Source organism: Aulonocara sp. 'chitande type north' Nkhata Bay, linkage group LG5 (assembly GCF_057382095.1).
Source record: "Aulonocara sp. 'chitande type north' Nkhata Bay isolate Kocher_YH1m ecotype deep benthic linkage group LG5, A_spYH_male_GT1.1, whole genome shotgun sequence".
In the NCBI taxonomy this organism is placed as follows: Eukaryota; Metazoa; Chordata; class Actinopteri; order Cichliformes; family Cichlidae; genus Aulonocara; species Aulonocara sp. 'chitande type north' Nkhata Bay.
Genome location: NC_141348.1, coordinates 31,126,958 through 31,144,813, shown reverse-complemented (window position 1 = coordinate 31,144,813; position 17,856 = coordinate 31,126,958).

The window sequence follows — 17,856 nt, the reverse complement described above, 5'->3', positions numbered from 1 at the left end:
AGTCTGCTGATGTGATGCTGTGTGCTTCTTCCCATGGTGTGTTCTGAATAAACTCTTCATCTGATTGCACTGTACTGGGCCTCCATTGGTTTGTTTTTGTGCCACATTTTCGAATTCGGGACAGTCTTTAAAACAACAACTTCTTAATAGAAAATCTGTGTGATGTTTGTTGTGCATGTGAGAATAGTGACGGTAATAATCCAGTGCATTTATAACAAAGGAGTAGGTTGCATGGAGGTCTAAACTACACTGAGTATTTCCAGTTTGCCTGTTGCTTTCTAATATCACCTCAATTGGTGTCATATTTTGAAACTAGTTGATGCATTTTAAGCATTTATGCTTAAACAAACCCACTTCCATGAGTAAGAGAATAATAATTTGAGAAAAAATGGTCTCTTTATGTGAGAAATATCAGCTCAGCATGCAGTGCAATATCTAGATATTAACTTACTACTCTCACTGCCTTCCAGATACAGAAATATCTGACCAAACTACAAAAAAAATCTTATATGGAATTTAATAAATATGATTTAATATAATTTTCATGGAACAGAACATGTCATCGAATTACTGTGACAGTGGTGTAATTTAGAGGCCTGAGCTGCTGACACTTCACTTGCTGTCTCCAGTGTCGACGTACTGTCGTGCTGAGTTTCAAAATTAAAAACATCAAACCATAAGCATCAGTTATTACTTTTCAAAGTGTTTGCACAGCAGGGACATAGATCTCGCCTGCACAAGCGTTTCCATGCTTTTTAAAGCATAATAACACATGAAGTGGATGATTTTGTTGACTTTAGTTTGAAAAATCTCTGAAAACTAACGCTGATAAAAAAGATTTCATCTGTCAGTTTTATATTGGGTAGTGTCCATGAGCATTTTAATCTGCTCTTTGATTTTAAAAAAAGTGCAAATGCCTGTAATTCTATAACTCTGATTAATTTTCTGACATTGGTTCTAGAACATTTTCACTTAGTTTTTCTTCTTTCTTGTTTCCAGATCTGCATCTAAAGCAGTGTCCCATGTAAAAGCAGAAAAGTCTCTAAGTAGCAATCATTGGATTTGTTTTCAGAGGATAATTGGGTCATTATGTCAAACATCAGTTTGATATTCACATATGACAAATGATAGAATGAGCTCACTAGTCAATCAGATCATGTGAGCCCTGATTAAAAGTTTAACCTCTGCCTGCTCTAGCCTGACAGCTCACATCCTGATTAAAAGTAGCCATGCATTCACGTGGTACTAATATACATATCAGAAGGTCAGCTTTCAGAAAAGCACCTCATAGTACCTTTGCAGGAAAAACGTATAGACTTTGTACTTTTTACAGGGGGGTGTTTTTACCCTTTTAGTTTCTACCTTATAGAGGTCAGTCATTAATTCTGGTCACAAATGTGCACCTTTAAGTAACAATACAAACAATACACATTTTTTTAAAAGTGCATAACTAAGCACATCTCAAATTATCACCAAACAGAGAGGCAGCACAGACCGGACCATACACATGTTATTTAATGATGTGTTTTCTAATTTAATCCCATAAGTGTGGCTAGTTGTTTTTGTTTCTTGACATACTGGCAACCTTTCCAGGGTATACTCCACTTCTCAAAGCTGGCTCCAGCTGCTCCCAAACCTGAGATCCTGAATTAGATAAAAGGAAGAAGGCAGATGGCTTGATGGCCTTTTGTTAACTTCTGACTCTGTCCAAATAAAAGTCTCATCTTTTCCTATAAAATCTGAAAGTCTCCCACAGATGCAGAATATAAGTTGTCAGGAGGTAATATATGTTTTTGATTTAGTTTTAATGAATAATAAAATGGTAAAACTTTAAAGTTTCCAATTGCATTTTGTTATTTGACAAATACAGGTTACCTCATATCTACATTTAGATCAGAAAGGCACACATGATTGCCTTTAGGTACAAAAATTAATGCTAGGGAGAACCTTTGTGTAAACTGGGGAAAATAAAGTTAAGATATTAAAATATTGCAAATGATGCCCATACCTTTTTTTTTTCTTAAAATACAAGCAAATTTCTGAGTGTGTTTTCTGTGCTCATCTGCAAAGTGCTAAAGAGAAACAAAAAAGTGAGAGAAAATAAACATGTTGGCTGAATAAAGATGCAGTATGTCAGTGTATGATTTGAAACTAAGGTCTATAAAATGTTAGCTCTTAAAAAGAATGCAGCTATCAAAGGACGAGCTGCAATCGATCATAGAGGCCTAAATACATGAGCAGAAATTAGGAGCAGATGAATAGTGAGTAAATGTGTTATTAGCACCATTAGCTCAACATCAGCCAATACTAACTAACTAACTACCTCTGGGATTTCACTCTTTACTTGTTTTATTTCTTACTTGTTTTTTTTTTTAGTTTTCTTTTGGGGTTTTCTTAATCTCAACTAATTTTAAAAGAACAAGGATGCTTTTGACTGTTGTGTGAAGAAAACCAGATGTAGTGTTTATTTATATATATATATATAAACACTTTGTTTAAAGAGGAATATGTTCAAGTACCATGTATACCCCAAGACTGTACTTCTCGTGTCTGGTTGCAGATATTATATTGTTTGCTTTGAAATGCCATGTATGTAGAGATTTTGTAGTCTTATTGATTATTCACACCACGCCACACTGCAATTCGCATCCATATATTCATACAGCTTTTTATTCAGTGCAGCAGCATCCACACCTATGGCATATTTAGAATCACCAGTTAACCTAACATGCAGGAAGCCAGAGAATCCGCAGGATATCACCATGCCACTGTAAGTCTATCAGAGCTTGTGTGAATTCACTGCTGAAGCACAACAAAGATTTTAACCAGCTTCACATCCGAAGCTTGCTACTCACAAATAAGCAGGAGGCTTTTATTTTTAAGGGGCTATAGGAAATACAATGCATTAATCAATTTGCTGTGCTTTTCTTTTAAGCATTCTCCAACTAGATACCCACCCAGCTAGCCTTGATGTTTATTGAGTCATTCTTCTACTTTGCAAGGCAAGGATTGGCAAAGCAAGAGTCACCTTCATCCAGCTGTTACGAACTGGCATGTCCATGTGTTTGTTTTGTGCAGGTGTTGTGTTTTTTTATGTTAATTTAGCTGTGCCAGGGCCCTGCTCCGATTGGTGCATGGATACACCGCCCGATGTGACTGGTTCCAGCTGGAGGACCCGCCCATTAATAGGAGGCTGGAGTGCTACAGTGGCCAGAGGTCCTCGCGTTTCTCCTCATGACCCAGCAGTATTCCTGTGGCACCCGCTGGCAGTGCGCTTGAAAGTTGTGGAAGTGGAGTGGGTAGGGGTGAGCTGCCGTTTCTTTTGATCACCCGTTTTCTCCTGTTTTGAGTTAGTTAAGGAGGTCAGACTCTGTCTTTATTTTTGACTTTGTTTTGGTAAGGTCAGGGGTGCGGGATTTGTGTAGATTTGTTTTGTTTATTGTTTTGGCCTTGGCTCACCCTGAAGTGTTGACACTCCCGTTTTGGTTCCTTTATTTCACATTGTAAATAAATCACCTTGTATCTACCGGTTTTGTTTCTTGTGGCTGCTTGGGTCTTGGGGGGGAAGCGAGTGCCTCACTCATGTTATGGCCTGGCCCTAGACGGGTCGTGGAAGTACAGACCTTATTTTGAGTTTGATTCCATAAAAAGTGACAAAAACAGTGTCCGTTGTGCGTGGGAAGAAAACTTCTTTTTAAAGCGAAACCCCCCCCCCAAACTTCCAAGCAAGCACCGAGTGCGCTACGACGTAATGGGAAACTCACAGAGAAAGTCGCGGATTCTTCCACTGACCGCTGCGGCACACCTGCACCAAAGCACACCTCCGCCTATGCCACTCCTGCTTTACAGGTGAAAATAGAGCAACAGGACCGCTAGTCTTTGATGTTATTTATTTTCTGCTGTGTTTTACTTGCATCTATTTGAAAGGGTGAGTGTAAACACACAAAAGAAATATATTTTATGTGCTGGAATGTGCAGAAAATAAGTTTAAATGTTAAAAAAATTTCTTCCAGTCAGAGAATGTTGCATATAATTAAATTTTTGCTTGATGCATAAAGTTAAAAGGTTAAAACTAATAAAAAAAGTTTTAAAAAGAGACTTTTCCATTTGATTACATTTTGTATGATGGATTATCCAGAAAAAGTAGAATTGGGCTGAAAGATCCATCGCTTTATCACCTCTTCAGGTTGTAAATCGTGTTTTTAATAAGTAACTAAGTAATTAATTACTTTTGAAAATAACTAATCAGTAAAGTAACAGGATTACTTTTTGGGGAGAGTAATCGGTAATTAGTTACTGATTACTTTTTTCAAGTAAGTTGACCAAAAACTGGTGACGAGACCTCGAGGCAGAAGCAAAAAAGATGGGCTACAACGGGACCCATCTAGAAAGAATGGTCCAGGACAGAAAACTCTGGAGATCTACTTTTGGCAGCCCATACCCTGGGAGGAGTAATGGGCAGTAGTAGTAGTAGTATTCTACAGTTTTACTCTTTTACCCCCCTCCCTCCCCTGTCACCCTACTTTTATGTTTCTCCAGAAAGGTAAAATTCTTTAAGTCAAACATTGCATCACTTACATATGTAACTTATTTAATTTCACATGTTCAACATATGTTGAGCCAAAATAACAAATCTGAAGCAGAGCCCCAGCATGCCATCAAAGGAAAGAAGCACATTCTGTGTCTAGTTCTTTGGGGCAGGGAAACGCCCTTGCAAAATGAACAGTATGACTAACATAGACTCCTAAACCCATATGGAAAAGAAATAGGAAAAACTTCTATATGATTACTCATGAAAGTGGCCACTTTCATGAGTAAATCATATAAGGTTTACATGATTTACTCATGAAAGTGGCCACTTTCTCATTACTTTCATATATTGTTTTAGTAAGTATCCAAAACATACAAGTTTCATTATATAATTTTAATTTTTCAAGGGTTCTTATATCTGTTTTCACTCTTATATGCTTTTCATACAAGTTTCACACAAGACAGATACAAACTTTATAAGATTTATATATATCTTTACCATATGGGAAGGGACACTTTGAATACACATCAGATCTAACTGTGAAAAAGAAAAATATTCTGTATATCTATACTGATATGACTGGGTAATGTGTTAAGAATGAAAGGATGCCACATGTTTGATGAAAATGAAATGTATCAACCAAACAACCTCCTCTACCTCTTAACTGACTAGATCTGTGCCCAGAGGTTTAATTCACTTCTGATGTACTCTAATTGAAAAATAATGTCTTTGAATATTTTTTTGTGGAAAAGGGCTTATTATGGTCTCCTTTCTTTTTAAGTATGATGTTCATTGGTACAGACCCAGACCTCATCACAGATGGATTGTTTCCTTCCCTCAAGCTATTCAAGCGTTTATTTAAATGAATCAGACTCAGATAACAATAAAGTATTATCATGGAATACTAATACACATTTATGTTTATTGAGTAACTGTGAGGACCCAACCACAAGTTTATGAAAGGGCGAGTTTTAGTCTAAAACAAAGACACTATCCTCAAGCAGCCATGTGAAAGCTGGGAAAAAGGCCAAAAGTTCTTAAGGTGTAAAGGTAGTCCTGTTAAAAATGGAGGTACAAGGTACACCAGTCACACACACAAAATCCATCACAAACCACACATTTTTCTTTTTTCTGTGTAAAATTGTTTTTGAATGTTTTACATTTTTGAGGTTGTTTTGAGGTTGGTATGTTGTTAACTGACTCTTTTGACATAAGGGGGAGTAAATAATGAGTTTAATCTCAAGCTGCTGTGTAGCCGTACCCAAAACCTCCCACTGCAAGTAAGTGTGACTCGATGAGCCTGAGGCAGAATGGAGCTGACAAAGAGAAAAAAACATGAAGAGTGTAATGTTCCCCTTAACTTTTAAATATTAAAGGTAATATACCAAGATATGCTCAGAGGCAGGGTACAAGAGAATTCAAAGCCAGCCCGCTATCATGAAATGTTGCATGACTGACATGTAAAGTAATTTTACATGTTATCTTTTTTTTTCCTTGTCATGCCATTTCTGCTGACTTACATGGTGCAAAGATGAATGATGCCCCAACACCACCCTCAACCATATCCCATAACCAGGCACTTTATAATCCCTAGCCATTTTACCTTAACTTGTCCCAGGATTAGTCATGCAGGCATCATTTCATGGAAGAAGCTCAAAGTGGTAACAAAAATGTCCCTGCAGTAGCATAATTTTTATATTTAATTCGATATTGTTACTATGAGCAAAGCTGCAAAATGAATCTAACCACAAACTTAGGTAAAACTTCCAATTCCCTTGTGTCTTTGTGTCTTCTGCTGTCGGTTGCTTGGTAAGTTGGTTCTTCCTGTACTTAGTCTCTCATTCCTTTCCCCTGCCTCTCCTCATTCCTCAAACGTGACATTTTTTATTCCTTTATTGTTAGTAAATGGCGTTTCTTTGGCTCTAAATCAGTGTTGTGGTCTTTTGAGCGAGCTGTAACAGCTGTGAAATCAGATCCATAGATTAGGCTTTGTGCAAATGCTCTATCAGATTGGATTTTGTGAGGCTGGAGGTCAGGATAGTGCCGCTGGCTTTCTGTGTGTTCTCAATCCATTCCTAGTTATTAGGGGGTGTCAGAATGCATTCATCTGGTGTGGGAGGTTGCCACCGCAGAGATGTAGCATTAGGAGGGGTATGTCATATTATAGACATGAGGCTCTGATTAGCTCGTCCTCTTTATCGTGGCACTTGTTAGTTTTTGTGCTCAAAGTTGATGTGTTAGAAGCAGGAAAATGGGAAAGTGTATGGATTTGAGCAACGCTGACAAGGGCCAAGTTAAGATCTCTAGACATCTCCAAAACTGCAGTTCTTGTGTGGTGTTTCTGGTCTGTATTAGTCAATATCTATAAAAGTGGTCCAATGAAGGGCGACGGGGTCATTGGAAGGTAAGGGTGAACTATTGGAATTCAAATTGCTAGAAGTGTTCGTGCTGGTTCTGATAGAAAGGTGTCAGAACATAGAGTCCATTATATTTTTGTTGCATATTGCATGGTAAAAGCGTGTAATAGACACGCTGTTGACCATGTCCATTTTGCACTTTGCCTCGTATGGACACATATGCAAAAGTTGCAGTAAGCTGCAGTAACAGCAGAGGGAAATATTTTAAGTCAGCCTGAAAATAATCTCAGGAAAGCATTTAAACAGAAATTATTAACACATTTATATGTAAATATTTATGAGCCACCTAGCTTAATTGTTTCTGGCGATTAGGGACCCTGGAGTGCACTTCATATGTTTTTTGCTGTTTTTTGCTGGTAATGCAACTTCTGCATGCATTAATTCATTGGTGGACCAGCCTTAAAATCTATAAATTGTTTTTACTATAAATGTAGTCCTGTAGGCACCTTTGTACGGTGGCCCCTAGAGACAAAGCACGTACAAACTCCAAAACACTTGCAAACTCCAAAGCACATGCAAACTCCAAAACACATGCAAATTCCAAAACACATACAAACTCCAAAACACTTGCAAAATCCAAAACACGTACAAACTAAAAAACACTTGCAAAATCCAAAACACTTGCAAACTAAAAAACACATGCAAATTCCAAAACACAACGGAAGTGCTCCAGGACGCTAGGGGCAGTGTTGAGCTTTTGAGCAGCAGAATGGACCTAAAAATAAATGTTTGTTTCAGTTCTATGAAGCTTTGAGTATTTTGGATTAGTAGCACTGCTGTGTTTGTTGCATCATATTGCTGTAATTGTTTATATGCTTTATATATTCTGAGGTAAGTTGATCTATAGTGTTACATCATATTCTATAAGGATGTTATGTGTTTGTATACTTTCTGCCCAGTTTGACCCATTTAGCAGAAGCCAGCCTGTTTAAGGCTCTGATATCTATTCTGTATGACTTAAAGCAGTTATGACATGGTCTGATTTTCTCACCCAATAAAGGAATATTTCATATATCAGTCTACTCTTCATTTTATCAGAAACAGTTATCACAGCTTGTACATTTTCTTTTTATAAATATATGTAAGCAATGAGCCAAATTTAGTAATGCCAACATACTGAAGGAACAACATTTGTCTCTTATATATGATACACCTATATATACACTGTCAAAGATACTTGTCTTTGAGTGAAGATTTAAGGTGATAAGACATATAAATAACTGCAACTTGAATCTGTACTGAAGCTCAGTATTTGACACAGAGTTCATGTTCACTGCTGTAATAGCTAATAATGATTAATATAATAACTATAATATTGGCCATATTATATTTACATTACCAAAGTGATATGACTTTAGTCTCATGAACAACATCAGCTAATTGTTATTTACTAACTAATCTTGAAATAACTGTTCAGTACAGAAATGAAGCCCAAAAATCATGTTTTACTGTCCTGTGGTCTCAGCCTCAGATACTTATCAAACCACACAAAGCTCTTGTAGAAACAAACAAACAAATGAACAAAATATGTTCTCCCTCATTTCTGTCAAACCAAGTTGTATGACACGTTTCCAGCGGTTAGTATCATGGTTGCTAGGCAACCTGGGAAGCGCGACGGAGACTAGACCGTCCCATACAGACAAACTTGCCGTTTATTTTGCAAATCGAGCTCAACACTGCCCCTAGCGTCCTGGAGCACTTCCGTTGTGTTTTGGAATTTGCATGTGTTTTGGAGTTTGCAAGTGTTTTGGAGTTTGTACGTGCTTTGTCTCTAGGGGCCACCGTACCTTTGAGACCACAGAACAATCACAATATATATCCATATATATATGGTTTTTCACACATATATATACTGTACTTTGTGCAAAGTTCATCTTGGATGGCTGAATAACTGACCTGAAAGTCTCTGTTCCATCACACAACTGAGTGCAATGTCTTTAGCATTTCTGTATTCGCCATGTGTGTCTAGTGTGTATGAAATGTAGAAAACGCTCCACATTTTCAGTTGGGTAAACAAATGGTGGATTAAGATGTAGTGTTTAAGTTTGAATCTATTTCATGGCTTTGTGTGATCTGAATACTGACATTAGCCCCGAGGACACAGAATAAAGAGGTCAGAAAATAAATATAATGTTTCTTGCACAAACACATGCAGACACACACAGCGACCTCATTTCCTGCAATTTGTTCTAAGTTGTTTTCTATTACATTCACTTTTAATCTGACTTTATGTCTTCTGTTCTGTGAAGAAGAACTTTAAGGCCACCCCAGTATTATAAGTTGACTTCATAAATAAAATTAAATAGATCCATGAAAATAAATAAAGATCTTATACATCAGAGGTTTTGTTTTCCAACTTGGCAGAAACTGCATATGTAATTGCCAGCAATGTCTGGAAAGGGTTTAAAAGACAAAGAATTGGTGACGACCTATGATCAGATTAAATTCAAAACAAAGAGCAGGAAAGAAGGCTGTTTATAATCTCTGACCCAAAAAATAAGTTTGGAGGTTTGCAACATCTTTAGTTTGAAACACTACTCTGTTATAGCTCTAATTTTCTTTCCTTTTTTTCAAAGCAATTTTGTTTTCTCTGGTTTAATTCACCGTGCCTTTTCTTGCATTGGTTTCCTTTTAGGAACTGGCATTTATATGGAACATATTTGGTCTTCCAAACCATGTAAGCACTATATACTACAAGCTGCATGATACCTTTTACTTATGTAGTTTGACTTATTTACTACTTATTTACTTTACCCAAGTACTCAGAAGAAACCAAACATGCAAACTCAGAAAAGTAAACTGCACCAACTTTTTAGACCAGGAAAGGATATCTTTTATAAACAGTCTGTGGTCCCAAATCAGAATTTTATCTCATATGGAGCCAATCTGTTCCTATTCCCAGAGAAGCAAAGACTGCCACATTGCCCATGCCCCTGCTGTTTCAAGAAGGTGAACGGTATAAGGTGTCCTTTGGAGTTGGTCCTGTGATGCAGCACATTATGACAGTGTGAGATGGGTCTGTCAATCCCAGCTGGTCTCATATGGATGCTTGTAAAGAACAGCTTGTCATCCTTTTTAAGCTGGGATAAATATTTGTCACAAGAAGGATTCATATTTATAAGGTGATTTAGTGCAGTCAATCATTTCTTTAACCTTAAAAAGGAGTTCTTAATAGAAAGTCAAATAGTGTGTATAATGGTACACAAGCTACAGACTCCTGGCTGAAAAAATTGTGACTAAGGGGCCGGCATCAGAGCCTACACATAGCTGTGCAGGTGTTTACTATCACCAGGGGGCAGTGTCACAATCAACTACCTCCTCATAAATATGACAACCAGATACCGGTGACAGACTTCTCACCTGACTTTTGAAGGTAGCTGCTCGACAGCCACCACATATGACATCCATATATGATGGATGTCATATTGTCAACCTTCATATTTGAGACATCTTCACCTTCTTCACAGCATGTGTGTGTGTGTGTGTTTATCTGCGTGCGTGCGCACGTGTGTGTGTGCGTGCATGTGTGTGTTTGTCTGTGTGCGCGCGTGTGTGTGTCTGTGTCTGTCTGTGTGCATGTGTGTGTGCGTGCATGTGTGTGTGTGCGTGTGTGTTTATCTGCGTGCGTGTGTGTGCGCACGTGTGTGTGTGCGTGCGTGCGTGCGTTTGTCTGTGTTCGCGTATGTGTGTGTGTGTCTGTCTGTCTGTGTGCGTGTGTGTGTGTGTGTGTGTCTGTCTGTGTGCGTGTGTGTGTGCGTGCGTGTGTGTGTGTGTGTGTGTGTGCCTTGTTGAAAAGGGCAAGCAGCAGTTGCCTTGGATGTGAATGTCACTGGCAGGCTGTCTGCTCTCTTCTCTTCACCTTGACACTTGTTTTCTTTCATGCCTTCATGTCTTTTTTTAAATATTCTCTCTTGTCTTTTTTTTCAATCTGGTCTCTCTCGTCTCTTTCTTTGTGTCTGTCTGTCAAATCCTTTCTCATTTTACATCTTTTCTTTAGTTGTTCCAGAAAGGCATTCTGCCCTCTATTTCACCTCTGTCTGTAAGAGCTTCCAGGTAATCAGTCTCTCTCTAACACACACATACACACAAAGACATTTTAATATTCTGTGTTTATTTTGAGACAAACTCATTATTCATGTTTCTTCTTAACATAATTTAAATAATAAATTTATAATAAATTTTGCATCGGATTTTTCTTTCGTTAACAGAACCCAGCAGATTGACTGATCGACTTGTGCGATCCATCTCGTTTCACAGAGCCAGTTGCTACTCATTTCTTCATCCTGAGCAACAGAGACCTAAAATGTCATTTGTTCTGAGTAACAGCTCCCACTCAACATAAAGGCCAAGGAGAAGAAAATTATTCAACTGAGCAGTCAGGAATGAGGATGGCTGCATTTATCTACATGCAGAAATGGCTGCGGACAAGATGGAGAGCAAAGAAAGTGCCACAAAGAGGTAAAAAAGAAGAGGATACAATTGCATAAGAAGTACAAAAACTAAAGGCTATCATGTCTTGATGCATTCTCAATCATCCAGGAAAAGCATATCTTCCCTTTGGCTTCACCTGCACAAATGCCAAGGTAGGTCTCCCCTGCAGAATTGGTTTTCCCGTCAGCGGAAGCACAGGCTGGGTTCTTCAAACAGTATCCCACATTCTTGATTTTTAGTTCACAAACACTTCTTGTAATGACTAACTACTCCTGACATTTTGGAGATGTTAGCTCTTTATACAGTAAAGTTACAGTGGGATACAAATAATATCAGGCTGATCCTGCACGATATTGTTTTGTGTTTATAATCACACTTTAAGGTTGGATAACTATCATTAATCTAGGTCACATTTGAACATGTGCATTACTTCTGAACAACAGGAAAAATGTAAAATTTTGAAACTAATTTTTTTCTTTCGTATTTTACTATTGTATTTAACCGAGTCTTCATTCTTCAGTTGTAGATTTGAAGAATAAAGACTCGGTTAAGATGTGAGTGTGTACTTCCTGATAAATGTCTATAAGCTTTGAAAAGACCTTTTTACACAAATATACAGTGGCCTTGAGAGGTCAAAGAGGTCACACTGCAACTTCAGAAAACACTACCAAGTAGAAAACACCACCGCACAGTAGTAAAAAGGCTGCAAAAGCATCCAAAAACACAACGGAAGTTTAATAAAGAACAACGTAATTGTTTTGGAGGAGACAATAATGTCACAGAACAGCTGCAGAAGTGACAAGCTAACAGTAAGTGGCTAATAGCAAACGTGTATCTACACTATTACATGAAAAATGTGATAAAACACATATTACCTTGCATCTTTGTCATCCTCAAGGCACAGAAAAAGCCTCTGCTTCTTTTAAGTGTATCTCAGTGCAGTCCTTTGCATTTTTTAGTTTGTCATTTTGTAGATGACATTATTCATTATTCATCATGTTATTGTCTCCCCAAAACTTGCATTGTGTTTTGTGAGATTTTGTGTCTGGTGTCTTGTTTTGTGTAGTTTTTTTTTAAGATGCAGTGCATTTGAAGTCTCTGGGCCACCATACAATTGCGATAAGATATGGATACATGAGCCCAAATATAATATAATATAATATAATATAATATAATATAGTATAATATAATATAATGTCTGGGATGAGTGTTACCACCTTTGAGTCCAAGACCATGGTTCTTAGTAGGGGGAGTGCAGGAGTGGAGTCCAGGTTGCTGCCACAGGAGGAAGCACGTACTTCAGGGTCTTGTTAACGAGTGAAAAGTGAAAGCTTGGCAGATTGATTGGTGCAGCATCCAGCAGTGCAGTTACTGTATAATATACAGTCTGTTATGGTGCAGAGAAAGCTGAGCTTGAAGGCATGTGCTGTTGATTTACTGGTTGATGTTCTTTCCTAACCTCACAGACGGCCATGTGCCGTGGATACTGACCGAATTATCAGAGCAGGTGTCTTGTCTCACACTTAAAGATAGGATGAGGAGCTCAGTTACTCAGAAGGGGCGCAGACTAGAGCTCCTGTTGAGGGGCCTACTGATGAGGTACATTTGTCTGACTTGGATGCTTCCTGATGAGGTATTTCGGGAATCCGTACTTATTATAGAGATAATGTCTCTCAGCTGTCTCTCAGAAAAGCCTCAATATTCACCCAGAAGAGTTAAAGGGACTGACTAGAGACAGAGCGGTCTGAGCACCTTTGCTCTTCTTCCCCTGTAATTAGGATCTAGGAAAAAGACATATCATATTGTGTTGTGTAGCATCATATTTGTATATGGTAATTGCAAACAGTGGATGTTTATCTAAACAATTCCCAGATTTTCCCACTACCAGGGTAGATAGCGTAGACCCTAGGTCACCAACAGGTGGACTGTGGTCCATCCAGACCTATTACTAGATTTTGATGCACCGTATTTATTTTACTCTGTACGTGTGACGGTTCGACGGGGAGGACTCAAGCGCGGGACTCCAGAATCAGCTGTACACAATAATTTATTTACAGAATCCACCTAGTGTCTTTACAGGCAGTGCAGGGCAGTGCAATATACAATTAAGTGAAGGACGGGGCTCTGGGGAAATCCAAGGGGGTAGTCACGCGTTCTCCAAACTCTCCACACTCACGGCCAAAGGTTCACTTTTCCACACTCGACACAAAGAATCACACAGGGAGGGAATCCAAGAGGTTAGTTACACAGTTCACTTTCAAACACTTGACTTAGCTTAGCTGTAGACTTAACTTTCACTAACGCGCGGCAGACAACAATCCAGCGAAGAACAGCAGTCGCCTCCTGGCTTAAATGCTAGCCGCCCTGATTAGACTCAGGTGTTTCCTCTCACCGAGGGCGTGAACCCACAACGTGAACCCGGCGATAGAGAAGAGGAGAGAGAGAGAGAGAGAGAGAGAGAGAGAGTGGAAGTTTGGAGAGAAAGATAGAAAAAAAACCTCTGATCAGCTGGACACTGATCCCCCTGGCCGTGACAGTGTGACTTTTAGCGTAATTACAACAAGGCTTAATCTGTCCTTTGTATTTATAGTAGTCACAGTACACACACAAACCAATTCTGTGCTTTGGAACTCACCTCATGTGATGCTCCTCAGCCAATTAAATAATTTGTTTAGAGCATGTCTGAAAACAGAAAACTCTGCGAGGAGACCAGATGAAGAAGTTCAAAGAAACAGACAGAGTCAGAGAAACAGACAGAGAAAAAATGAGGGTTAAAGCTGAAATGGTTTACATGTGAAATGTAGCTAAGGAAAAAAAAGAAGGGCAACTAACTTTTCAAGACAACTTTTCAAAAGCTCTTTTTATGTTTGAATGCTAACCTTATTTTATTTATTACTGTGTTATTATTAGAAAAACCTCCAGTTTGCTGTGAGAAATATGAATAATTGTTGTTGAAATACTGTTGAAATGTACTTTCACTTTACACTACTTTTTTTATAAGCAAGACCTGCAGCACTGCATGTGGCAGAAGTCACTTCCCAAAGACTTCTTTCACACAGCACGCCACTGGTGATGGGTAAAGTGAAGGTAGTTATCAAACAGTCCTAACATGCTAATAAGGAATGAATGTTTACATGATATACACAAGATTTCCAACAATGTTGCTCTTTAAATTTGCTCTCAAGCTTTTCAACTTGAAATGAAATCCAAAGAGAAATATGAGGAAAACATAGTTCACATAATCATTTGTTATGTGTAAATTGCAAAGTAAACCTTCTTATCTTTGTTGAAGTTTCAGAAAAATATAGTAGAGAGAATCAAAGCATCAGAAAGAATGTCGTTGTTTTTTCAGGACGTGAATTTATTTTAGTTTTTTTGGTCAACATGTCCCATCACAAATCTCCCACTGTCCATATGCTGTGTGATTAATAACTAAGTATGTAATTCACTTACATTTCTATGGCACTAGATTACTACAGTCGTCCTTGGGGCACTTAATATTGTGAGTATAGACCTGACAATATTAAAGACAGAAGCCGAACCAGCCTCTATAAGCACCCGTCAGGCAGTACTGATGGGAAAAAAAGCCTAAAAAAAATCCCGCTCAAAAACATCAGGAAGGGCAGCCATCTGCCTCACCTGGTTGCGGTTAAGTGAAAGCAAAGAAAAAAAATGTCTGAATTCTCTGTTTTACTATTATCTTTTCATTTTATTTACAGATAAGCAGAGGAGGAGAAATATAATAATACGAGCCAAGAAAGGAAGGTTTCTCAGCAGCCGGTTTCTTTGAACAGCAACACTGTAATAACAGTTTAAGGCGCATGTATTGATCACAGATTTCTACTGTGTTATTGTTGTACTTCTTTTAGCACAATAGGACTGGTATCTTCCATGTGGCGTGAACTTAATGTAGAATTTTCAAAGAACTTGAATAAGTGTGGATCAATATGAAATATAAATGTATGTGACTGCAAGTCATCCACTGTTTTATCTCACAGTAATTAGACAGTTTCACTTTTCATCTCTTTTTACATTCTCACTCATACAATCTCTTTTGTCACTACACTCTCAGTGGGAGAAATTACTGATTTTCCCATTCAGTTTAGTATGTAGGACCAAAGACAATCAGTGGTGACTACAATTCTCCATTTGATACTTTCTATGTGTTAAATTTAACACTAACACTAACCTGTATATTTTATAATCCAGAATCTCAGTAGTTAAGACGGTCTATTTCATGGTAACACCATTTTTCCAGAAAAATGATGAACTGAAGGCCTGAAACAAGAAGCAGTGTGAGATAAATAAGGATCGTATTAAACTGTAAATCATACAAAGCCAAGTTAATAGAATCAAAAGAATAAAAATAAAGTGTTGTGAATTCAATTTAAATACTTTCTTGATTCAACAGGTCCGGCAGTATTCAGCCTGGGTGTGGGTTGTGAAATTAAACTCAGCTTAAATGTTGAAACCAAAAATAGCTTTCTCACACAGGGCCAGGTGGCTTTGGGTAGGTTTTTTCCCCTCTAAATAAATAACATTATCATTTAAAACTGCAATTTGTATTTACTTGGGTTATTATTGTCTAATATTAAAATTTGTTTCCTGATAGGAAATATTTAAGAGTGACTTATTTGCAAAAACTAAGAAATCAGGAAGGGGTTAAATATTTTTTCACAGCACTGTATGGAGCTGGGAATGACTGTTGATCTTGCCTTAATGATGCATGCTCCCCATGTATCACATTGTACTGATATTAATGCCTCAATCTTGGATCAGCAAGGACAGTTATATGGTGAGTGACTGTAATATGGAAAGTTGTTATTTGTTGTTGTATATTGGCCATGTATATTAAAAATTATAATAAGCACAGTTGTTTTTGCTGTTAACTTACTTTAATCTACAATATATCAATAAAATGCATAATGTCACACATGCAGCTCAAAGGATGTTGCTAATTAAAACAGCAAGCAGGGCATTTGCTCTCGCTTCTGTTACAGTTTTAGTTTTAGCTTTCATCATGTTTTATGTTATTAAAGCTTACATTATTATTACTTTTTATTTCAAGTTGTTTTAATAATCAAAATTATTGCCACGGTTAGTGAAGCAAAACGTGTGAGGACCCAAGCGCAGACACACGGAGATGAGGCAGGATAAACAAAAAGCTAGCCTTTATTGTTGGATGCAAAAACACTTCAAAACAACTAACGAAAACCTAAACTGGGGACAGCTAGACATGGAACTGGAAACATAGAACTACAGAAAACCTGAAACCTCGAAACGCTTGGAGAGATACACATGGGATGATGAGCAGAGGTATGCAGAGATAACGCAGACGATCTGCCGAGGAACAGAGGTCAACACGCACAGTATATACACACAGAGGGAAACGAGGAAATGCCACACAGCAGGGAGACACAGCTGACACTAATCAGACAAGAAGAGACCGGGAGGAAGCAAAACAGATTACACTGACATAGGACATGGACTTTCAAAGTAAAGCAGGAAACACACAAACATGGAGGCAAGGATGACAATGAAGACAGAACACAGAGGCCTGAAACGTGGGACAGGAAGGTGTAGACATAACACAGAACACAGGGGAGGCACATGATCAAAACCTAAAGACTAGAAGTCATAATATAGTAAAGAACGAGGGAGCTGGAAATACTGAAAAATGAAACCAAGACACTAGCAGTGAAAACTTATGATGAAATCAAAGATCAATAATAGTACAAAACTCAAAACACTGGGTCGCAGACCCAGGACTGTGACAGTTATTATCCAAATTAACCTTAAATCGTAAAAGGCCATTTAATCTTTCAACAATATCAGCAGCTGGCTGCCATTGTAGCTCACCTGATTGAGAAGTTCTCCCATGTACTGAGGATTAGTCATTATTGCAGAAATACAGCTATTTCTTATTAACTGATGACAGCAGTTCTCCTAAGTGAAGGTCTAGAGCAAACAATAGTCAGGCTAAATTTTAGCTGTGTTGCTGCTGTAATGTAAAAGTGACCACTGAAAGACTCTACAGGACGTATATTGTATGAAACCTGCGGGTTGGCACTTTGGTGAATGTATTTGTTTGAATTATTGTCATTTATAATACAATATTCAACACTCAGTTTGCCCCTGCAGAGAATCAAGATTCTGTTGTTGTTGTTTATGGAGTGCATGCTTTCCTATTAAGAACTAATGAGTTTTGTAACTTGTTTATAGCCAGAGTGAATTTGAAAAAGGTCTCGGTGTGTGACAGATTAATTATATTTTTCTTATTTACGTTATGTTTTGTATTACAAGGTGTCAACGGGTCTTGTGGACGTAGTTTAAGTTTGTAAATCTGCTTGTAAAATTACAGATGCTCTAGAGGCGAAGCTTAAAAGAATGTAGAGTTGGCAGCTGGTCCCGAGTAACCAGTAACCAAGCCCTAACTGACGAACTGACAAATCATTGCCCTTTATCTACTACAGTCAA